General features: G+C 40.0%; 1 long non-coding RNA gene across 1 annotated transcript; it reads left to right on the forward strand.

The window, feature by feature from the left end:
• Positions 1 to 4,057: 4,057 nt before the first annotated feature.
• Positions 4,058 to 18,250, forward strand: LOC105481807 (uncharacterized). The gene is made up of 3 exons (XR_987196.2): positions 4,058 to 4,429; positions 6,686 to 6,818; positions 18,069 to 18,250. It is a non-coding gene; the product is annotated as an uncharacterized lncRNA (long non-coding RNA).
• The last annotated feature ends 7,504 nt before the right edge of the window (positions 18,251 to 25,754 follow it).

Raw genomic sequence — 25,754 nt, forward strand, 5'->3', positions numbered from 1 at the left:
AACTAAGTGTTCATACTTTGTAGTTAAGTTTCCTAAATGTTTTTGAACCTGCAAATTTATCCTCTTTTTTTCTTAACATGATAGTTTTAATCTTTAGAATCAGCACTAGAAGAAGTATCATTAAGAAACTTAATGTATGTGCACTTAAAGGTAAGGAAATTAAAATCAGATATAAACTGTAGGATGTTCACAACAGAGGAATTGCTTTTGTTTCTAATCCTCCTGGGTCCAGCCTCCAGCCATGAGGTATCGTGACATCATCATGTGATGGTGGTCCATGATCTGAGATGGGTGGAACCGAGAAGACATTAAGATGTTACAGTGCATCCCGGCCAACATGGTGAAACCCCGTCTCTACTAAAAATACAAAAATTAGCTAGGCGTGGTGGTGCACCCTTGTAATCCCAGCTACTCAGGAGACTGAGGCAGGAGAATCGCTTGAGCCGGGGAGGCAGAGGCTGAAGTGAACTGAGATCATGGCACTGCAGTCCAGCCTGGGTGACAGAGCAAGATGCCATCTCAAAAAAAAATAATAGTAATAATAAAATAAAATAAATACAAAATTAAAAAAAAATAGTTACAGTGGCACAAAGTTCTCCAGAAGGTAGAAAACTTTGTTTTTCTTTAAAGTCTTTATCTGCTTTGTTTTCTTCAGAACTTGACTACAATTAAGATATTTCACACACGTTATGCCTTATTTGGAGAAGTCAAGCCATGCATCTTTTTTTAACAAACTGCCTGCTCTCTGCACCAACAACATGGATGCTGTTTTCACTCATCAAGCCAAAAAAGAAATCAATTTACAGCCTGTTATTCAAATTAGGCCATCTGTGAATTCCTCGCTGTACAGGGAGTTTTTATGGCCAGCTATTCTTAAAAGTTGACAGGTGTTCAAGAAATATGTGTTAATTTTACAAATTGAAATTTTATTTATTAAGAAATTCCACGCACTCACAAAGAGATGTGATTTGAATAGGCTAACTTTGTTGAAAATTAGCAATCCAAATCTTTAGGAGATACAAGGACCAACTTTCCAGGCCAAGATGCCCCTTTAAGTAATGAAACAGTAGGATTTATTTTACCACTGAGCGGTTAGGGATAGCCAAAATCTTATTCTGGGCCACAAGTCTATGACCTATTAAACAGCTGAGAGACTTTATACATTTCTGAGGTTAAACAAAGGGGCCTATGGTTCAAAAAAACGTATAGCCACGAAGCCCAGAGGCAAGACCTGAGCAGTTAGGAATGGGCTGCAGGAATCGAGCTCTTCCCAACTTTACTCATCTCTGTTGCTATTTTATTTAGTGAAGTTATCCTTAGTGACTAACTCAGAATCAACAGATCTTATGCAAGTGAATTCCTATCTGGGCTAACAGGAGCCAGGGAGGTAGTACAAAAGAACTCTGAAATCCTAGAGAAAAGGTCTATGGAAACATCAGGGATCTTTAATTCACTTTTCTCTTCCTCTAAGAACCTCCGTTTGTATTTCCCTTTCTCTCCTTTTCTTATTATTCCCCTTCATCAGTCATTCTTTTCTGTAGTCAATTGGGTTACCACCCAAACCCACAGTGACACCTGCTGGCCAATTTGCAATGGCGAGCCTGAGTCCTGCAAGGCCTTGCTTGGCCCACAGTAAGCAAGAGTCCATTGAGGCAAACATTAAATACCACAAAATTCTGTTAGAAACTTAGACAGCGAGAAAAAATTAAGTGAGCATTGCCAGGGAAGTTCAGGAAGGGAGAATTTTGCAGAGAAACCTGCCTGAACCATTACAAAAGTAAAAATGAGCCAAAAATATATCCGGTGCTATGAGCCAATTATGAAGACTTAAGAAAATAGTTACAGTAATCACTCATGGAACATCACTTTTTACATTGTTTTTCAGCAACTACACTTATAGTCCAAAAGATCTTATATTAACTTAATAAAGTCCCAAAAAGAAACGCAGGAGAATATGTTGCACAAACATTTATTTCCTTTAAAATATTGATTAGACCTCCAACACAAAGGGTTAAAAATTTAGGTTTAAGACATTTTTTTTTTCCTGTTATTTTCCAAGGACTTCCAATTCTTGGTCAAGTTTCTTTACTGAAGAATATTCATATTTTGTTAATACTAAGTATTTATACATTGGTTATTTTGGCTGGGTACATTTTTGAGGATGTTTGCTTTGTTTCAAGCAAATCTGTTCCTGACTCGAAAGTACAAATTCTAGCAAAAACAAAGACAACAGGAATATCTTTTAACATTAGTACATTTTCTTAAAATATTTACAGTTTTCATTTGAAGGTTAAATCCTAGGAATAATTCTCCATACACATGTTCATATTTGAAACAGGAGGTTGTCCCCAAGGACTTGTAGCAGCAAATGTGTATTGGACAAAAATGTTGGCCTTCTTCATCCTTACTCTGTGTTCTAAAAGCCAAAACTTCATTTTAGCATGACCTTAGAAGAATAGTGATACTTTTAGAATTTCCTGGTATTTGGTGGAAGGAATGTTTTTATTTGACTGCAGATGTCACTTGGTTTACAGGAAGGATTTGGTAACGCGTTCATGCCAGTACTGCACTTACCCCAGATTTCTTGCTATGTAGGAAGAACACATGTCAAAGCTCACTGTTTGTTAAATGGAAAAGATTCAGTACACCAGAAGCTTCTATTATAAACATTGTGACTTTGTGCAATTTACAAAATGTTCTATCTCCATTAAACAATAAACCCTTGACCCCAGAGCTCAGTTTTGGGATTCTGCGATTTGAGAAGGTAGACATAATGGATGGCAATAATAAATGAAAAGTTCAAGAGGTTAGGAAAAACTGTTTAATTATTTCTGTAGAGCGTGGGCTGCAGAAGCCTTGCATGTCTGCCTTCCTCCTCATAGAAACACTGCATGAAAGGGATCCACCAGGGCAGCCCCGGCAGGGCGTAAAAGCAGATTGCGCTCCCTCAGTTGTGTTCATGAACAAATGATTTCTAGATACCCTTCCATCTCTGAACCTTTGCAGTTTCTGCCAGGGGAGACCCAGTGCCAGTCCCAGCACTCAGCATCTGTTTTCCAAAGAGCTTGGATTTGTTAGCATGAGAAATTCATTGCTCATAGTTGCTCCCCAGCTGTGGCACTAGTGAGTGTAGCCTCTTTGCCTTATTTATTTGTAGAAAACCATGTCCTGTCCTCTATTGTTGGTTCTCTTATATAACTAGTTCTGGACACAGGCCGCTGTGCTTTTAATCCCAGGCCCACTAAGCTGCCTTGTTAGCTAAAGAGCTCCTCTACATTTGAATTTCACAAGGTTGGGATGTCCACATGAGGGCAGAACTTGGCAATTCCCAAGGCACCAAGCTCTAAACCAGATGTCTAAGAAACAGGGGAAGTCTATCAACTTGGGCCTTGATTGGAGAGATAATTTAGGGACAGGTCTCAATGGCGCTTTGGGGGCCAGGTGAAAAGCCTTCCCAGAAGGGAATGACTGGAGCAGAGCTGCTAGGAATTCCTTGCAGGGTCCACACTGCATTCAGAGCAGAAGCCAGCAAAGAATGCTTTGTAGGTCCAAACCCTGGATCTCAAGGATAGCAGACAAGCATTCTTGTTGTTGCCAGACGAATGTGAGTTCTTTAGAGCTTCCTACCTCTCCACCCATCCCAAAAAATTTACAATAAATTGCTATCTATCTTATTCCATCTAGACTTGCAGAAACCAGATAGGGGCAGCTGCTTAGATGAACCATGGCTTCTGAACTCTAGAAGAGAAGCATGGTGAAAGCGGTGACATGGGAAAGGAAAATAACTTGGCTTTGCTTTAATTTAGACACTGAGGATTTTTTCATTAAAATCTGGGGGAAAAAACCATAGAAATCAAAACTTTAATGAAAGAATTATAGCATTTATTCAGTGTCTTAATATGGAAAACACTGTGACCAGCATTCCCCACAAAACAGGCGAAACTGCCTTTTTTCCCCAATGTTTGGATTCTATGACAGGAGGTGGGCAGAACAATGAATAAGAACCAGAGCTTTGAGTGAGAAAGTTCTGGATTCCACTATTACCTAGGTGGGTAATGTTGGGGAAGTTATTTAAATTCCCTAAACCCCAGTTTTCTAATCTGTAAAAGAGGGATAATAATAGTTCTGACCTCAGATTGTTGTAAGGATGAAATGATGCAGTGCACCTAAGAAGACACTCCACCTAGGATCTGGCACTCCTCAGTCACTGCTGGCAGCATCTTTTACAATTAAGCCATCAACTGTGACTAGAAAGGCCTCGAATGTAAAGTCAATCTGGACAAGACTCAGTGTGACCTCGAACAAATTTTTTTCCCATTCCTTTGGTTCTCTGGGATGAATAATAGAGTGGATGAAATGCTCCTTGTTTCCAATCTGTATGAGACTAAAGTGATCATTTTGATGGGAAAAGGCTATGCCCTAGAAACAGGTGCCTTTATTCTGTTCTTATTCTGCACTATACAGACAACCTGCTGATAAAAGAAAAATTGCAAACTCCATGGCCTCAGCACTAGCTCAGACATATGGGAGAAGGAGCATGTGAGTAGACACACTGGGTACAGGCCATCTATCTGGTCCCCAAGCAAAGAAAGCCCAGTTGAACCAAACTCAGAAGTAGGCTTGACCAGAGTTTCTCAACCGCCATGCTCCTCCCATACTGCACAGTGGTAAGCCTCAGATGGAGTGAGCCACAGCAGGAAGAAGAGGGAGCTGCCCAGGTGCAAAGCCAATGAGGCATGGACCTCAGGCACAAGACTTAAGAGGGCACCAAAAAACTTAGTAATCAAATAATATTTCAATACCATACTTTAGAGGAAAATTTAATGTATGAAACCCCAGGATAAGCAAAATATAATTTTAAATAAAGACAAGATTGTAGGGTTCAGAAGCACTTCAGAAGACATGGTCTGGGACTAACTTGGGCTGTTGTTGCAACAGAAAAGATCTAAGTCTGCCTGAGCTAAATGGGGTGCTATAAGTCCTCAGTGGAAAAGCCCATAAATGTCCAAGGCCTGTTTCTGAAGGCCTTGCCCCTAGAAAGCCTTGTTCCCATCATTGCTTTATAGTAGACACATGGAAAGCTCCCCACCCTGTCTGGGAGATAATCTGAGAAGTATGCACTGTACTTCTCTGGGTTTATTCAAAGGGAATTTTTACTTCCGGGTACAAAGAAAAAAAATTGCTTATCAAAGAGCTCAAGAGATTTCTTGAGCCCAGATCTAGTATTTATACCATGCAATATTTTGATGAATGAGAGTTAAATGATTCCAAAATACACAGATTAAAATTCCCTAGAATATACATGGTTTTGGAAAATGGTACTTTGAGCAAAATACATTTTGGGCTCCGCTGAACCCCAAATATTAAAAAAATGAATACAAAGTTTGCCAAACCCCAGGTGCTTCTGGACTCATATATCCTGACTCTCTCTTTGAGAACACCTTTCTACCATCGTTTTCCCCAGGCAGCTCTACTCACAACAGGAAGTCTGTAACTCAATTTTCCCTTTTGTAAATAAAGGTATCTTTAAATGGTATAGACCTGACATTCACACCAGAAGGCAAGAAAAAAATGGCAAATACAGTTCTTTGGGGTCTTGTCATCCATACAGGATCATCATACAATTAGGCAGTAGGATGCCAGGTGCTAACCTTGGGGGGACTCTGATTAAACAAACAGCATTGATTTTCATGTAATGTTACACTCCATCACAAGGCCTTGGGAAAAGAGCAATGGTGTCACCAGGATCCTGAGTTCTTCCTAAAATCTAAATATACAGATGAACAGGTGTTGGTCTATCCAAATTTAAATATAGGCACAAAATGCTCTTTTGCATAGGGGTATCATCCATCTCTGCAGTTGCAATGCTGTGGCTGGGGGACCAAAGCAAATGAACTGAGTTGTGATGAAAACCATCAAGTTGTGCTTGGGAAAAATGTCCCGTTACATATATGTGACCACATTTTCCTAATTCTCCTAGAGCAGGATTTGGAACAGGTATACAACAGATAGAAATTTTGTTTCCGAGTCAGAGAACACAAGGCAGCCAACAGAGCTGAAGACTTGCAGTTCTCAGGTTTACAAATGGGTTAGCAGGGCACAGTTGAGGTGTTTCCGTTTGTGGGTTTGTTTGGTTCACTCATTGGCGTGAGAAGCCGGCACATTTCTTCAACTCTGGAAGCCACGAAGGAATCCTATTCATTGGGGCTTGTGAATCAACAAAGAGGAATGGCGTTTAATATGTATATATGTCTCATGTAGCCATTAAAAATCTTTTATGAGTGTGAAGCCATTATTAAAGCAAGATGGGTTCTGGGTCATGGACCCTTTCATGGCATTCCCATAGTACTAATGAGACAAATAATATCTCCTCACAGTACAATGGCTGCCTCTAGCACTGAATTCAGAGTGCCTACCATAGGTAAAAATTCTAAAGGAAAAAAATTTACCTTTAGAATTACCCTACCCTAAGAACTTTTTCCTTTTCATTGCCTGAACAAACAATGCAGTTTCTAACTCACTTAATACTAGGTTGATGTGTATGTGTGTGTTAGAGGGTTTGAGTAGAGACTATAGACTAAAGATGGCCAAATACATGGATATTAATAACATACATGAATGTCTGTTATCCACAGGACCACATGTAGTGTATCCCCAGGAGATATTTACCCTCTTATGTTTACAGATGACATTATGTTGCACCCCGATCTAAGTCATCCACTACTTCTAGGACAGCTGAAGAGAAGACAGAAGAAGGAAAGGACAATGATGACAAAAGCATGGAAAGCTAACAAAAGAGGATAAACATACTGCATACTGTGAGTGAACACTGATGCTTTAAATTTTATACAGCAACTTGTTTGGGAAGATCTGCCTTACTTATGAGTGATATCTTACACTTGCCAAAATAAAAGTTGTATTATACCCCCTTGCCAAACCATATTCTACCGAGAGAAGTGACCACACAAATGAAGAGTAAGATATACATGTAAATGCTCTTAAACACACTTCTTCCCCTTTACCACAAAGAAGATAGAATTCTACATTCGGCTGCCATCAGAACATGGCATTCCCTACCAAGAGTAATTTAATGGCAACCAGCATGCTATGCGAATGAAACACAAATGTCTAGTGGTTTCCAGATAATATATTCAGCACAAAACTTCATTATAGCTTATTTTTATATCACACATAACAACGTTTTAGTTCCATAAAGAATTTGTTAAAATGAATTAATAATAAAGGACTATATAATAAGGAACTCTGAGTTCTGATATTAGTGGTATCTGACTTTTTTATGGACATTGGTAACAAGGAAGAAAACAATTTCCAGTGGTTTTTCAACTACAGACATTCAGTTTTTCAACTACAGACATATAGTCAAGGCATTCAGAAGACATTTTTATGATTGGGAAATTGTAGTAGGAGGGTAACAATTACATTGGATATCCTCTAGTTAACTTATCTTGGTTTCTGCAATACAATTATCCATGGTGTCACAATATTCAACAAAAGTTCATGGGGCTTCACTGATGTTGTCAAGGCTCATTTGGCCATAAGGGACAGAGACAGTTCATTCAAGGTGCCCCAAGATAAGAGACATGGGTAAACCAAAATTGGAAGCGAAAGCAGTCAGGAACTGAGGTGGCTTTTGTGTGAGTCTGCTTATAAACTTGTATGAGTGTGTGTGTGTGTGTGTGTGTGTGTGTGTGCGCGCGCGCACGCGCGCGCGCGCGTATGTCTTTCTCCCTTTCTCTCACGAACTGCATGGAGCACTACTCACACCTTCTCAGTGCATCACTGCTTTGTTCTCCCCATTCTCTTGATCTTCATCCTTGTAATTTCAGCCTGTCATTGCTGTCCTAGTCCCAAGTCTACTTTGTGCCCTTTCAAATCCGTTTCCAAAGCTAACCTGCCCAGTCTCTGAATTTCCCCACTTCTAAATGTCAACAGGAGAGCAAAGAGACAGAGAGAGAGTATGTGTGGGTGTCTCATCTTTCCCACCCAGACACCACTGCTGGTGGCCATCAGCAAACCTAGGCTATCCTCAAATCACACGTGTCCCATCAATCCATCCGGGTCTCACCAGGCCATGGAGTGACTGATTTCATAGGGGATGTGATGGGAGAGAGCCAAGTCAGCTCACAACATGGCATGAAAATGACTAAACATGATACCAGTAAGCCACTGCCATCAGTGAGGACACAGGAGCAGACACAGGACATGTGACAGCAGCTGTGCTTCCAACAGTGGGGGACTCCATTTTCACTTCAATCTGGAAACAATTCAAAGGTAAAAGTCTTCTCTTCTATATATATTTTTTTATTACAAGAAAAAAAATCTCAGACTATGAAAGTGCACAGAAGAAAAAAGAGAGAAGGCACTCCCTGCTAATAAGTAGCTACAGGAAGCATTTTTTCAGACTGAATAGATAAAGCAAGGTATCCTTGGAAATCAAATTGGTTAAAACTAAAGAGCAACAACAACAACAAAACCATACCTCAAATAAACTTGGAGCAAATATTCTCAGGGCCCTGATATATGGAAATGACCATGCCAGAATAGTTCATGAAAAAATAAGTTCACTTAGAGGAGAAGCAATAGCCACTCAAGGACCAAAAAGAAGAAATTTAACTTCAAGAAGATGCTGCTGTTAATATCTGTCAGCATTTTCAGTATCAGTTTTAATGTATTTTATTACCTACTCTGGGGTTTTCAACAACCCTTAGTGAGAAGGAATTTAGAAAAGAAAGTCCAAACCCAGTTGTGTTCTTGCTGATCATTTGTTACCCATGATTATGCATACATTAACTAGATGTATAATAAACTGCGCACAGTTTTCAACCCATAGCAGAACTTACACTCACATCTCTCTTGTTCATTTAATCTGAAAATAGATACTTCTGTGGTTGCTTATCCCAAGAGCTTTGAGCAAATAGGAAAACTGCACAGCAAGTCCATTCACAGCTTTTTCTTTCAAAATGTTGTTTTAAGCAATTGCTAGTCCCAATTATCTTCTCACCCATCTCCCCACACATCTCAAAGAAAGAAACTAAAATGACCAGACATCTTCTTGTTCCCAATTCTGCTCCCAAACCACCATAGAACAAGAAGAAAGTGGGTTACCCAACTGATTCTAACAGAATATATGTCAATCCATTGTTGTTGTTTTTTTAATGACTTTAAAGATTGTGTTCAGTATAAATTCATTCAATAACATCTGAACTCTTCCTTGATAGCACTGGAACTACAATGCTAAAGCTCTACAATGGTGGTGAGATAGCATGCCTGGATTTCCCCAGGGCCTAGTATAGTGTTTGACACAAGGTTATGACACAATCAATATTTGTTGAATGACTCAATTAATTATTGATAGTAGGCAGGAATGGAGAAAAGGACAAAGGGAGGTAAGGGTCACTAATCACATTTATGCAGGATTTTCTTCCCATCCTGTTAAGTATTTTACTAGCAGGATCCAATCTGGGATGCTTTACTAAACACAGCTATTATATCATGCTAAATGACAGACGGATAACTTCTAAGTTGTTTCCATCTAAAAGCAAGACACAAAAGTGGCACTACTTCTTGTCCTCAATGTAGGCAGTGAGTAGTTCTAAGGCTCTAGAATCATTCTCAAACATGTCAGCCTTTACCAGTCGAAGTTTTGGAAATTACTCAGGTAACACTAAAATGTGACTTGATACAGAATCAGAGATTTTAGAACTGAAAAATGATGGTGTTAATTAGGTTTGATGGCACTGGCCATCTGATTACTATTTGTAATTTCATCATTTGAGTTGTAATTCACTGCCTATTAGCTCATATCAATGTCTGGTTATAAAAGTGTTCACAATGTTTACAATGAGAGGCCTTGGTGATTACAGTCCTGTAAATGTGTGAATAATTGAGAGGTTATGCTGCAGTACATGCCTCATCAAGCTTCCTTTTCAAGTCTCAAGTACATATTTAAAGCTCAACACTAGAACTCAATTATACTTGAATTGCCAGCAAGAAAAAAAAAAAGAACTAAATTAACTAAGCTGTCAAAAACACCCTCTGCTTTAAACTTACTTGGACAACTGGACAATAGAAATAGTTCATTCATTTAAGGGTTTATTTCATCCGGTAAAGATTTATTAAGTTTCTTTCTTGGTCCCCAAGAAGATAGATGGAAAGTCAATCTTGATAAAATAGTTTGCAAAATTGACTGGATTGCTAGATGTATATAGCAGATTTGGTACAATCAATATAGAGAAAAGTGAACAGTTTATGTATGATCCAACAAGATCATGTTACAATGGTCTCAATAAATTACAATGGACCCGGCAATAAAATAATTTGGTGCAGTGCGCACTACTCAAAAACTACAATTAAGTACCTACCATCTTTGCTTTGACTCCACAAGGGAAGGGTCTGTAGTTTGGAAACTACAATGCATGTGAAAGAGTTCTATTCTTTTCCACTAATAAAAATACATTTCATGTAATGCTCTTTTAAAGGATAATTCAAGTTTCTGGGATAACTCCAAACTGTTCTTAAATGAACACATCTTAGAAAAAAAGTGGATGAGATTTCAAAAATAATTACCACCAAAATTCAGACTTAATTAAAATTCTAATTTATATTTATTTTTAATGTAACATATTTTTTTAATCTGTACAATGGGCCAAGAGAAGATAATCTTGGATTACTTCTTTTATGCTAGGCTTTTTTTAACTTAACCCTTTTTTTTTCTTTTGAGACAGAGTCTCTCTCTGTCACCCCGGCTGGAGTACAGTGGTGTGATCTTGGCTTACTCCAACCTCCACTTCCCAGATTCAAGGGATTCTCCTGCCTCAGCCCCCAGAGTAGCCAGGACCATAGGCACGCACCACCACACCCAGCTAATTTTTGTATTTTTGTAGAGATGGGTTTTCTCCATGTTGGCAAGGCTGGTCTCAAACTCCTGGGGTCAAGTGATCTGCCTGCCTCAGCCTCCCAAAGTGCTGGGATTACAGGCATGAGCCACTGCGCCTGGCCAATTTAAATCTTATTTGAAACACCATCCACAGACACACTTGATAAATACCTTATCCTAAATCCCATACTTACGTAAAATAATCCTTACCACTCAAAATAGAATAGACTTCTATTGCCCTGGAATCACCCACCTAGGTGGTTCCCATTTTAAAAATCTAGAGGCCAGAAAGGGGGTTGGGGGCCTGAAAAGAAAAAATGAAAGAATATAAATACATTTTTACTACTGAATTGTACACTTAAAAATGGTAAAGATGGTAAATTTCATATGTATATTTTACCTCTGTAATAAAGAAATATAATTTTTTTAAAAAATTTAACACATTCTTTGATTTACCTGAAGTTGTTCTCAGCACCGTACCTTAGATGTTAGAATCTTAGTACTGTTAAGAAGCATAATGTCAAACTCATCCCATTCTCTCATTACAAAGAGGAGGGAACAAAGACTTGGAGAGTTTAGTGACTCATCCAAGGCACATACAGCCACACAGTGGCAAAACTTGTACTGCAGACCAGCTCTCTGATCTTTGCTCTGATTTTTTCTGTGGCATCATCTATTAACACCAGATGCCCTTCAGAAGCCACCACCATTTTTTTCCTCCCATGTACAGCCTACTGAAGAAAAACAGTAATTCAATTTAAAAAGCATTTCTGTGTACCTACATGCATGGCACTCTACAAGGTAAGGTGGGCAGGTCCAAAGCCAACTAAGGCTAAGCTCCTGTCTGCAGGGGAAGACAGACATGCTCCCGGATGACTATCATCCACAGTCACTAACCTCCCATAAGAGCTGACACAGACATGACCTAGGAAGGCACAGGAGTTAACAGAGTCAGTACAGGTTAGAAGACCTGAGAATGCTTTGAGAAGTAGGTGACAGGGTAGATGAGGAAGATTTTGGCAGGTGGCCTGGTGTTCATTCTGGGAAATTAGTTTATTCTGCCAGACTTGTTCAATTTTAACTCATTAAAAAATGGAATCTAAAAATATAGTAGACTATATCCAGTTGATGGATGGTGGCTCGGAATGTTACCACTGACTTCACAGGCAAGCCTGCAGATCACTAAATGCACATTTATCTACATAGCTTTGTCCAAGTTATTCGTATAAATAAATCCGTCCCCAACACAACACTTTAATTTTATAATAGGGCATTAAGAGCAGACATTTTATCCATTTTATGGATTTTTAAAATGAGGATCAAAGAGATTGAAGACTTACCCACAGACACATGGCTGGCAAGTGGCAGAACTGAAGTTAAAGCCCTTTTCTCCTCTGCATTTTCCCTGCATTTACATACCACCATGCTGTCTTTATAATTTTACTGCTTTTAAATCCTTTTTTATGTGCATTGAATAAGGTCACGAACTTTCAGAATACCGCTACAAAACCAATTTTGATGAATCAGATATAGCTGCTACACACAGTGGACTCACCCACAACCCACCATCGCAACTGTGATCAGCAGCCTAATGTGATCGGGCAGCATCCTCTAGCCATGGCCCGTCAGACATGACATACATACTTGCCTTCTTTCCTAAGAAAACTGGAAACACCTGGATCATGTTAGGTCACTTCTTGGTTTCTACAGCTGGATTTTATGCTTCTCCCCTCTTACGGAGTTGACAATCTGGAAAAAATCTCGATATTCAGCCAAGAAAACAAGAGCCTTTTGAACACAGACATTTCTATATGTTCTGGCAAAGGAGTGGGGAGAGTGAGATGGAAATTATTCCTTATGGTATATAAATAAAAGTGTGGGCAGTAAGAAAGATCGGTCATGACCTTCCAGTAAGGATATGTGAAGCAAGAAAAACCAGCCCATTTTCCTTCTAAACAATCCTCTTCAGCATAACAAGTGGCTGCGTTACGCAAGGTACTTGGTCAGTAGTGCCCAGTGAACAGTAACTTCCAGTCTCTTGTGTTTCAATTGAACCATCTGCTGTGTGGGTCCACACAGCTGGGCTCTGCTCAGTGGTTCCTCCACCCTCTCTCAAAGAGACACTTGAGAATCTCCTCTCTCCAGGCAGAGGGCAGGGGACCAGGGGTGGGGCGGACCTGCTTACTCTTGTAGCATACTGTTTCTCTGGTTGAAAAAGCTTCTGATGTAAAATTAGTCATCAATTTAGATATTTTTTTCCATGAGCCTGAACTCTGGCTTTCTGAATGTAATGTGTAGATGTAAAATATCCAAACCATGGGAAGAGCTGCAGTTTCCAGGACATGAATATTAAAGCCAGCAACATTCAGAGCAAATTTGGCATTAACCAAATATCACATCCCTACCCAGGCTATAAGCTGAAAAGTCACCATAATGAAAACAAGGAGAGGCAGTTTCCTACCCAAGGAAACATGAAATACTCTGAAATCAAGTGTGAAATAAGGACTCTTTGGCCTTTTGCTTATAGAAAGAACAAGCTAAGGTGTATGTGTGTGTGGAGTGGGAAATGCTCTTTGCATTGACTAACTGTGAAACACATGCATCAGCCAGCAGAGAGAAAGCCCAGGTGTGAGGGCAAATTCCACCTGCTGCTGACTGATTTCCTTGATCAAATTGGTTATCTACATATGTTTATTTCCCACTGATGTGTAGTTCAGTGCTTGTGAGCAGCTAGAGAAAGAAAGATGGGTGTGTCCCCTTGTTAAAAGTCTCTTTCTATATGTGCAGTCCTAGTCATCCATCTGATCTACCCCAATGCTGTGCTTTTCATCTATTTCACTACACCTGGCTGATAGCCATTAAAGGCAGGTCCCAAGCTCCAGCTTCATTCTTGCAGTTGTCCAAAACATTCTCCAGTTGCTCCTGATCTCACATCCTTCTGGTTTCACCAAGCTCCTAACTCTTGACTTTGCCTCTCATCAGCCAACCTGAAGGTGGCCCCTTTAATTTAATGGCAGTATTTGCATACCCTGGTTTTAAGCCTCCATGTTCCCTTAAGAGAGTGGATCAGAACAATCCTTTGACTTTTTCCATGCTGGAACACTCATATTGTAACTTCCTCCCCTCCCTACCCAGCTCTGGTCCCCAAGACCCAAACTACAACCCTGACCTATGGAGTCCCAGTCCCCATGGAATTGGGGTGGGGAAGAGTGAGGCACGTCATTTCTCTATTGCAGGGCAGCTTGTTGCCTTATAAAGGAGACTCAAGCCATAGGATTAATCAGAAAGAGTAACCTCCTTGTGAGACAATCAGAGGAAATAAGGGGATGTTAATGAACAATAGCAAAAAGAAAGAAAAAAAAATAGCAACCAGGAGTATTCCTACCTCCTCACTGTCTACAGCCAAAAGTTGTGTCTCCTATGTAGAGAAGTTGGCTGCCTTTTTAAAGTAATACTTTAACCATTCTTTGCCCTCAATGAGATCTCAGTAGCCACAGTATTTACAAAGAGCATTCCAAATACAGTCTTTGCCAGGACAAAAACAAATAAAACTGTTAGAACCTAAATAACATGCTCATAAATTGTACTTGGAAGGTGGGTGAGGAATATGCCGGAGTAATGCCCATTCAGCCAGAGAGACCTTCATACAAGAGGATGGGTTTTTAAGATCCTTGAAAAGTAGCAGTAAAACAACTTAGAAAGCCTGGCAAAGGAGGCAATTCCAAGGGTAAGAGACCCCAAGCACATGGGCTTAGAGCTGCACCTGCTACATGGCTGGAAAGAGAGGATGTGGTGGAGGGAAGTCTGGAATGGTGAAGAAGAGGAAATAGCAATTGCTACTGCTCATTATTCATAATGAAGCCAAGATCTAGAAAGGATGGATAATGCACTGGACCCAGCTTATGCTCCACCCCCACCCTGGATTCACTCAGCCATGGTCTCCAGCTGCTGATGACTCTTCAGGAAGCTTGCCCAGCACCAAGCAGTCATATAGGCCACAAGGAGAAGTTTTGCTCTTCACTGGAGGAAGGGTTATCTCTGTCTTCATAGTGACAATCTGCAGGCTGGGCTAGCTGGGTCTGCTGCAGCAGCTGCTCCTGGAATCTGAGGTAATGTGTGGTTATGACTGAAAACACCTCATGCCTACAGCCTCCTGCCTCTTGCCAAAGGCCCTGTTTTAGTCTCTATGGTGGGCAGTACCATGGGACCCTCTTGGTGTTCACATACCTGCCCTGGTTCATGCTGGATCTGCAGTGTGCCAGAGGGCTAGCCCACAGGGCCCTTGGCTTGCTCCTACTTGCTGTGTGCCCCATAAGCTGCAACTCATGCTGAGGAGGTGGCTACTAACATGGGTTCGGATTTCCACAGTGGTGGTAGCAGACTGTGGAACCCAGAAGTGTGGAGGAGTTGCGGGGCAAGCTTTCACTGAGGGGAGATGGAAGCTAATGGATGAATCCTCCTCTCCTCATTCCTCTACGTGGACTGTACTGAGACACAGCAATTCATGTCAGCTCTCTCAAGATGGCCTAAAAGATTTAGCAATCAATAGTATTGTCACAAAGCAGTGGCCAGCTTGGGAATGTGCTCCTTCGTAGCTGTTCTTCCTCCTATCTCCTGTGCTGCCTCCCTCTCTTTTTTCTTCACTATTGTTTCTCTAGAATGACACTTCTCATGAAAGTGATAACATATACAGTTTTGCCTCAGGCTTTATTTCTAAGGTGACAGTGGGTTAAGGTAAGTGATATCCCTGATGCTACACAACTGCAAAGAGACAAAGCTGGGATTTGAAGGGAAGCCTATTCAACGATGGTATACAGTTGAACAGAGACCCCAGGGAGCCATATAGACAAAGGAACGGCTAGTGACTCTAATGAAACAACTAGGACAGGCCTGTCTGACCTCTGGAAGAAGAAATGAGGTGAACAAACACAGGGACAAGCACCATGCTCTGCAATTTTGGCTGTCTACATCCAGGGGAAAATCAGAGCTACCAGATCTGCCTTCCATCTTCCATCACAAGCTGTCTCACAATTATCAAAAAGGTGTGGACAGCAGATGAATTTATTGTGTTTACTTTGTTCTGTTTGTTTTGTTGGATTATCCCAGGAGAGGGAATTGCCTAGTAATAACAGTAAGTTTGTTTCTCTGTAATTTTCATTCTGTTTTAGGTGCCTTCAAGTGCACTATCTCTAAAATGGGCACAAAACATTATTGGCTACTTACTTCACAAAAGACTTTTTACTCTATCCCTATGACATTACGAGAAAGGCTGAGATTTAAGGATCTTGACACAGAACACCAATTACCACAATTCTTACATTTTTTTATTACTCTCATTGTCTTCTCTCTATATATCAATTCTTCAATTCTTCAAGAACATTTAAGTTAAAAAAAAAAAACTGTACTTGGGAAATAACAATAGCATTGTTTCCTGGAAAAGTCCATCATCTTTAGCAAAGAGATGTAATTTATAAGATGTGTGATTTCTTGTACTATCTTTAGGAGCTTTTGGTTTTCACATTGCACACTGACATCCCAGTAAAGAAAAAGATCTCCGGCATGTATTTGCCAGCTCTACCTCATAGATCTAGAGATAACTTTCTCCAGTTGTAAGGAAGGCGGGTCACATATTACCAAATAAATCTTCTCTAGTTTCTCTTCTAACGAATTATGCATCTTCTCCCTGTAGTACTATTAACTCGATGACACAATAATTCCCTTGGACTCTAATAATCCTCCTAGCTCATCTCCTTGAACTCTCATTTCAGTCTCTACAACATGTCTGGCTTCAAACAACATCACTGTTATCTCATTTATCCTCTTACATATACCCTCCCCATTTCCTTCATTTGATCAAGGACAATTCATGAGTAATGATCACAGAGAAGTTTCCTTATCAACCTATAAACACCATGGCTATCAGAGAAAACTAAAAATATTGAAGCTATCCTTCTGGAACCCTTAACAGGATTCCAGAAATGTCTGAAAATCAAGTATAAGCCTGGTATTAAAATCTTTCTTTTACGGCAAATATGTCCCAGTGAATAACCCTAAAGGTAAACATTTTTCTAAAAGATTAAAAAAAAAATCTTGAGCTGAATTCATTTGGAATTTCTAGCTAGTGATGACTGGATTCCAGAGCCCACCATCAGATCTTCAAGGAAGCACCAGGAGAGCTTCATGTGGCCTATTAGTAAAACTAGTTAAATTGCATGTTCAGAATCATCACATGGGTAAATCTCTCTCTGTGTCTCTGAATATTTGGCAATATTCAGTGTCTCTGTCTCTCTCTCCTCTCTCTCTCTGTCACACACACACACACACACACACACACACAGCTTCTATCTGCCATCCCTATTGCAGTAGAATTTTATATGATTGAAACAGAGATTAAGGGCAGCTTTGAGTGGGAAAAGAAATTACTTCTCCAAGTCCCCGAGGCTGGCCAGGACACATGTGTGGAAATAGAGAGTGCTGTCCAACTCCATGCCTTAATTACGAGGTTGACAGTGAGTGTTTCAATGACTACAATATACATCCTTGGCCATCATGGCCTTTACTTGTTACAACACTCTCTTTTTCCTTACCCAACCGCCAACACCGGAGGAGTCTTCAGACCAAGAGCCGTCATAAGATCAATCACCATGTCCACATAAGAGATCAATCATAAGATCCACTGAGACAAAGCATTGTCTTTCAAAAGACCACTTGTTCATTAGAAACCTCCATCTTCTCAAAAAATAATCACTACAACTCAAAATGATAGAATCAGATGGATTTTAGTTCAGTTTTTTAAAAAAACCCAAACTTTGGCCTACTTTTTAATTGCGTTTTAAGTGTTTTGTTTACTTTGTTTTGTTCTGCTTACTTTGACTTTAATGGCTTATTGGCACCCATGTAAGGCATTTCATCAGGCCAAGTGATTCACATGCCATCCGAAGTGCACAGACAAAAATACTTTCAGAGAAATCCAAAGAGGGAAGATTATCCATTTGGTCACCTTTCTGCTTGAACGAGAGTCACCACTGTGTTCCTACTGTGAGTCCAGCCTTTGTATTCTGGTTGTTACTGAAGTTGAAAGGAAATCAGGAAGAAAAGAACAGTGGCCTTTTTTTTTTATTTTGGCAATATTCAGTGTTGGAAAAATAATCTGTGTTTGTTGAGATTTCAGGTTGAAGATGCAACAAAAGCATACAAAGAGTCAAGGAAGCCCATTCTCTCAGAGAGAATTCTATTTGACTGAGGGTCCAAGGGGAAAGTCACACCTGCAAAGCCCATCTATCTCCATCGGTAGAATGAAGGGAGAAATCTGGTGACCTTCTTATGATTTCTTTTCCTCAAGTCTATATGTAAGGACACACCGATATAGTTTAAAAAAATAAAAATAAAAATAAAGGACACAGTGAAAAAAGAAGGCTTTTTTTATTATTATTATTTTACTCTAAGTTCTGGGACACATGTGCTGAACGTGCAGGTTTGTTATATAGGTATACATGTGCCATGGTGGCTTGCTGCACTTATCAGCCCGTCATCTAGGTTTTAAGCCCTGCATGCATTAGGTATTTGTCCTACTGCTCTCCCTCCCCTTGTCCCCTACCCCCCAACAGGCCCCAGTGTGTGATGTCTCCCTCCCCGTGTCCCTGTGTTCTCATTGTTCAACTCCCACTTACGAGTGAGAACATACAGTGTTTGCTCTTCTGTTCCTGTATTAGTTTGCTGAGGATAATAGTTTCCAGCTTCATCCATGTCCCTGCAAAGGACATGAACTCATCCCTTTTTATGGCTGCATAGTATTCCATTTGGAACTAACCCAAATGCCCAGCAAAAGAAGTCTTATTGATAGCAATGATCATGCTTTCCTAGGGAACTCTCATAATTCTCAAGTTCTTTATGGTTTTTCTGACTCCTGATTTTTTTTCTATACTCACACGGTTTTATACTGTTTTCCACTGTGGGTGACAAGATTTAATGACAATATCATCAAAGAAAAATGTATTCAGGAAGGAGAAGGAAGCAAACACCTTTAAAAAATATATTACAACAATGAAAAATCTGGTAAGAGGGTAATGTAAGGAATCACTGAGCTTACATAAGACATTTAGTAAACAGAAAACCATCTAAGAAGGAATCATGATAGTATTTCTGTGTGAAAGAGAAAGGAGACTTATCTGTGTAACCCTTCAAGACAGAACTATGCCTAAGATTTGGCGTAATGCAAAGAGACTTTAGTTTATTGAACAACAGAGATGTCTAACATTAGAACATGTTGGATAAGTAAGGAGTGAGCTTTTCAACATTGGGAATATTTTAATAAAGACTAGATGAGTCCTTGTCCGGGCTGTTGCTAAGGGAATGTCTGCTTGGACTGATCATTGAACAATCTTTCCAACTAAAAGCTTCTATGATTCTCTAAGTAGCAATCAGCACTGACAGTTATGATTAATTTTCTTCAAAATAAAAAAGCTGGAAGCAAATAATTAAATTTACCCCAAATTGCCTTTAAGTAAAATTGTTCATCTACTCATCCACTTACTGAATAATTCTTTGAGTCTCTGGAACATGCCTGTGTGTTTTTAGGTGCTGTGGTACAGTGATGGAAAAGACAGATGAGGACACTCTCATGGCACCTGCATTCCTGCGGGGTACCACACAATAAATGTTTTTACAAACATACAAGAGGTAAATTCAGACAGTGACACATTCTATGAATAAAATATAGAGGAATAGGATAGAGAGTGGAGTGGGAAGCTGCTTCAGCCAGGGAATGCAGGGAGGTCCACTTAAGAGTAGAAATGTCATTTGAACCTAAGCCTTGAATGAATAGAAAAAGTCGGCTGTTCCAAGATCTAGGGGAAGAGAGGTTCAGCCAGCAGAAAGAGAAAGTGGAAAGACTCCTGAGGCAGACAGGAACTTAACCCAGAAGTAGAATGAGAGGGAGTCCGAGAGAAAGGCAAAATACAGGTCATGTAGGACAGGGTAGACCCTGGTGAGACATTTGAATTCCACTTCCATTGCAGTGGAAAGCCACCAGAAAGTGATAGTAGGGGAGTGGTGTGGTGGGATTTACTTTTTAGAGCTACTCTGGCTATTGTATAGAACATGGTCATCAGGAGTCAAGAGGAGAAGCGAAGCATGACGGCTGGTTAGGAATCTGTCACAGTGGTCTAGATGAGAATGACCAAGGGCTCAGGAGGTAGCACAATTCACGTGGCATGCTGACTATTTTTTAAACATTTAGACACACCACCAATCAGAATGCTGTTCAAAGTATAAATTATTGAACAGTGTATGTACATGTGTCTACATCTGTATGTATATGTGTATGTGCTTGTATACCTTGAACGGTGTACACACAGTATTTTTAAAGCTGAGAACAGGAGTTAACTAGAAAGCAATATTTGATACCCTAGTATGGATCAAATTGAAGGAGAATTCAATTAAAAAAAGAAAACAGGCAAGTTTTCATTTTATTTGCCCCCAAAACTGCCTCAATCAGTTTTCCACAGGAAAGTCAAAAGCCCATTATGTCTAGTTATGTAATTATATTTCAATTATAATGAAATTGATATTTATGACACCTGCTGACAGGAGAAGACAAAAGGGGAATAAGCCACAGCCTAAAGTCTGATGACCTTCTTGTGGCCTACCACAGAGACACAAATAACAATTACCATCACATGTGACAGACTCCACCAGGCTTATTAAACAGGAGAGAAATAAAAAGCTGACTTAGAAGTGTTCATTCTTATTTTTTGTATTCTTACTTTGGGAGAAAATATTCAGTTGTTTAGAAACTACAGGTGACATGATCCATTCAAGCCAGGATTTAAACACTGGTTTTATGTGCAGATGGATAAGCCATCAATCACTTGGCCGTAGATGGAAAATCTTTGCTTAAGTCATCAACACTCCCAAGTGTAATCCTACCTGTGTTAAGCAGGGGGATTTCTGTTTTTCTACTGTGATTTGATATGGAGAAATAACATGAGCAGATAAGCTTTATAACAGCACAAGGAAACCCTGTCATTTCTAACAAATGAAAAACACTGGGCTCCATGAGTTGAACTCTGGCTCCTGGTCAGTGTGTGTAATGACCAGGCAATGTGGCAGAACTCGATCACGCAGAGAGCTGAGCAAGAAAGCAGAGCAGCTGGAATCAATGAGGGTCAGAGAAGGTGGGGAAAATTGAACCAATGAGATAAAGAGATTAGCTGGCTCCTAAATCTTCAAAATTATTCCTTTACTATGTTTTTTCCATTTTTTTTAAAATTGACAGCTAACTCACTCACAGCCTGGGTGACAGAGTGAGGATCTGTCTCAAAAAAATAAATAAATAAAATAAAGTTGACAGCTACTTCGGGGACTTAAGTCATTCCTGAAGGCTTTATGCTCAGGCAGATCACGTCCAGAGTGGTCCTGACCCTCATGTTGAAAATTTGGTCACTGTCATTTCCATTGTGAAAACTTCGAGGAGGACTGTTACTATTTAATGCCTATGGAATGGCTTAGGCTTGGAAGCCATTCAAAATATGCCTCTCTTTCTTCTCGTTCTTCCCACCCTGATGTCACCAAGCCTCAATGTGGCTCCACTTTCCTGTTCACATTTGCTATAGTTTGGTTTCCTTGACCTATCCAAATGTCATGTTGAAATTTGATCCCCATTGTTGGAGGTGGGGCCTAGTAGGAAGTGTTTGGGTCATGGAGGTAGATCCTACATGAATAACTTGGTGCCATCCTTGCAGTAATGAGTGAGGTCCTCACAGTAATGAGTGAGTTCTTGCTCTATGAGTTCCTGTGAGAGCTGGTTATTAAAGAGAGCCTGCACTTCCCTCCATGCCCCCTTCTTGCTTCCTCTCTTACCAGGTGATATTTGCATATACCAGCTTTCCTCCCCTTCCACCATGGTTGGAAGCTGCCTAAAGCCCTCACCAGAAGCAGATGCTGGTGCCATGCTTCTTGTACAGCCTGCAGAACTGTGAACCAAATAATATATAAATTACTCAGCCTCAGACATACTTTTGTAGTAACCCTAAAAGGACCAAAACATTTCTCGCATTCATCCCAAAAACAGTTGGGCATCCGGTCAATAGTAAGGATAGTATTGCAGCCACAAGAGAGGGAGGCTCCTGTACTTAGAGACATTCACCTGTCTTATGGCTAATGCCTATGTTGTTATTATCCAGTGTTTGGGAAAGAGATTTGTCATTGGAGTAAACATATGTTTATATATACACGCCTATGTTTATGCATTTATAGACATGTCTAATACATATTTTCTAAAAGAGAATTGGGATGAAATAGCCACAAATTGGTGATGGCTATTAGCATATTTATCACTTATGCCATATGTGATATAATAATCCAATATAATCCAGGTCAATTATGAACAATAATCGCAGGATAGCAATACAATGTAGGGGTGAAGAGCAGGTCTTTAGACCCAGACTGCCTGGATTCATACCTTGCTTCACTACTAACTTACTGTGTGACCTTAGGTAAGTTAGTTAAACTCTCTGTGACTCAGTTTCTTCATTTGGGATAACAATATTTCTTGCTCATAATTTTTTGTCACAATTAAGGTCACTTAGTAAGTTACAATGTGGTAAGCACTGTTTATGTCCTAGGTGCTAGGGACTATCATAAGCAAGACAAACGTGGTCTCTGGTCTCACACAGCTTACATTCTAGTGGGTTGGGAGGTATATGTGGCTCATCTTTGCCATGAACCATTTCAAAAATTTGAAAGAAGGATCAGTCTTAAAGAGTCAAAAAACAAAAAAACCCACAATTTTATCTGTCCACAGGCAGATTAATGTGTTAATGTCCTTTAGATCTATATCCTAATCATGTCATTTCTATGTAAATATATCACCTCTGTTTTATGAGTCACCTAATATTTTATATTAATTTTCCTCATATTGGTCTGCTTCTGCCTCGTCAGAAGGAAAGTACACACTATGAAGCTACCTTACCTCAAACAGTAATACATTTGACTATGAAAGACAAGGAAATGTGAACAGCATGAGTGAATCTTCAAGCAGATACTAAAAAAATTCATCAGCAAGTTATTTTCAAACTCAAAGAGAAGAAAATGTCAAGTTGAGCTCCATTACAATTTCATTCTCATTGAGAAACCATAGCTTAAATTACCCACAGAGAAGGCTTGCCTCCGGCAAAGAAATGCAACACTCACATATGCTTGGGTTTGAAAAATCATGATATTGAGTCTCAGAATAAGTGTAGGACACCTAATTGAAGTCCAATAGTCTAGATCCTAATCCTGAGAAATCTGCAAGCAAGTATTCAAACCTCACAGGCCTTAGTTTCCTCTTCTGTGAAATGGGAGAAGAGTTCCTACCTTGTTTATCTCGTAGGTAAGAGTAATGTGAGATAGCATTATAGAGCATGGTACTATACGTAGTGGTAAAGAGAGCCTGCACTTCCTTCCCTGCCCCCTGGGAAGGAAGGACTGCCCCAGTCTCGATACTGGGGAATGGACCATGTAGAGATGGTAGAGATGACTTTCAGGTGACCAACCATATAGGTCAGAGTTCAACCAGAGAAGCAGAAACTGTAGAGATTTGTTCCAGGGAATTGGCCTCATGGGAGCTGAATAAGCAGTCTCTGTGAGGCTGTTGTCTCCATGTCTGAGTCTGTAGCTGGATGTCCATAGGACAAGCAATCAGGAAGAGAAGATGGATGCAAAAAATATCCCAAGCAGGCCAGAAGCCATAGGCACAGGTGGACTGATCTTGGTGATACATAGAAGTCAAGGCTCTTTGCCATAGAACTAAACATACACCTTGCCCAGGAGTTGGAGAAACAGCAGACTTTAGAAATGCTTCTTCACACCAACCACAAGTTGACTCAGCAGACCAGCAACAACATATGAGCTACAAGATGGCCCCTGCTTGCCTTCTGTCCTCTAAATCTCCCAAGAATGTTCTTTGTGGTTCTTCTATTACCAGAAACATACAAAAAAGCGAATTCTGGGAAATGCAGTTCCACCTAGCCAAGCTGATACACTACAAAACCATCACAAAACCCTTGATTAGGATTGAGAAATTGACATAGCAATTTTCACTTTGCTAAATAATGTGTCACTAAGTGCTAAAGTACAAACGTCACTAAGTGCTAGAATACTGGTATATGTCTATGGCAGTGGTTAAGAGCAAGAACTTTGGAGTCTCCCTGACCCAAATTTGAATCAAGGTTTACCACTTTTTTGTTTGGAACATCAAGCAAGCAAATTATTTAACGCTCTGTGCCTCAGTTTCTTCATCTCTAAAACAGGGACTATAATACCTGTTTTATTGACAAGATCAAAAATTAGGGAGATGATGCAAGTAAAATGCTCATACAGTGCCTGTTACATAGTCAGTGCTCAGTAAGTGATTGATTTATTGTAATGGTCACCTGCCATCAACTCTTAAGAACTAACCACATTAGAGTCAAGGGTCTGAAGAGATGCCCAGAGATCTCTTTTCCCTACTTGGCCTTAAGTGTATGCTTAAGGCAAGTGCAGAAGTGCTTGAAGACCATCCTTGAGGCAAATAAGAATGGAACCAATTTATACATCAAATCATAGAGGCTATTTTCATATTTTCCCAGCTGCCAGAGATACTTGCTGAAAGAGCGTTGGTATTTTGAAGCCTGATACTTCCAAGTTGACTCACACTGTGGGTTCATCAGAAAAACATTTTACTAGGCAAGCCAAATTATGTTGAATAATATATGCCAAGCAATAGAGTTATGAGCATGGACTCTGGGGACAGACTGCCTGTGTTCAAATCCTGCTACCACCTTTTATTGTGCTTAGGTGTTATATAAACTCTTATTTTCTCTCTTTCATTTTCTACATCTGTAAAATGGAAACAATACTAGCATCTGTGTCATAGAGTCGCTGTGAGGACTAATGAGTTAAAATATGTAAAATGCTTAGCGTAGTAAGCATAGTAGTCATCAGCTAAGCACTTACTATCATGATTGTTGCCATCATCCACAGGTCTCTCATCTTCTTTAGGCCAGGAATTGGCTCCTATAAACTCTGGTCCATCCACACCCAGCAGGAAGCAGAAAAGCAAGCAAGGAAAAATTGATCTCCACCCAAGGATATTATTGGACTTTCTAACACGTGCACTCTGACTTATTATTACCTACATGCTCCTTTTTGCCTAAGTGGCCTCCTCTAGACTTAGCTCCTCACCTGTCCAAACCTGGGGAATCCGTCCATTCTTCATATGTAGCTGAATTTTAGGACGTTCGGGCCAGGTCATTGACACTCCATTAGAAAAAAACCTCTGTGACTCCCTTATGCCTAAAAATAATTGGTGAAATCGTTTTCTATTACTTGTTTGAACAAACTAAAATAGCAGACTATTGCACAGCCTCATTGTTCTGAAGAGAATGCAATCCTTAAGCTCTTTGCTCACCCATTGGAAAGTATCAGATCATTGCAAATTGCAAATTGAGCTTTGCTGCTCTGTAAAGAAAGGCCGTGGCTTTTCTCAAATGTTTGCTTTTCCACACTTGCACCTGCACATAACCATAATAGTACAGATTAATGGGGTTTAAATAGAGATGTGTCTAATTCAGAACACAGCAGCTTAAGGAAAGATCTCTGTTTTTAAAAGAGATTTCTATAAGTGATTTAGCAAATTTGAGTGTATATAATCGTCCAAAGTGCTAGCACACTTGCTTCAAGCAGCCAATTTTGTAAACAAAGCTGTGGTTTTCTTGTTCCTTCTGTGAGCTGCCATTTCCTCACGGCCCAGCCCTCAGTGATGCACGAACTGGGGATGTATTTCTCATTTGTGCATAAAAGTGGTTTCCTTGAATTATGAGCCCCAAAGTTCCAA

The sequence above is a fragment of the Macaca nemestrina genome, chromosome 7, assembly GCF_043159975.1.
Source record: "Macaca nemestrina isolate mMacNem1 chromosome 7, mMacNem.hap1, whole genome shotgun sequence".
Classification (NCBI taxonomy): domain Eukaryota; kingdom Metazoa; phylum Chordata; class Mammalia; order Primates; family Cercopithecidae; genus Macaca; species Macaca nemestrina.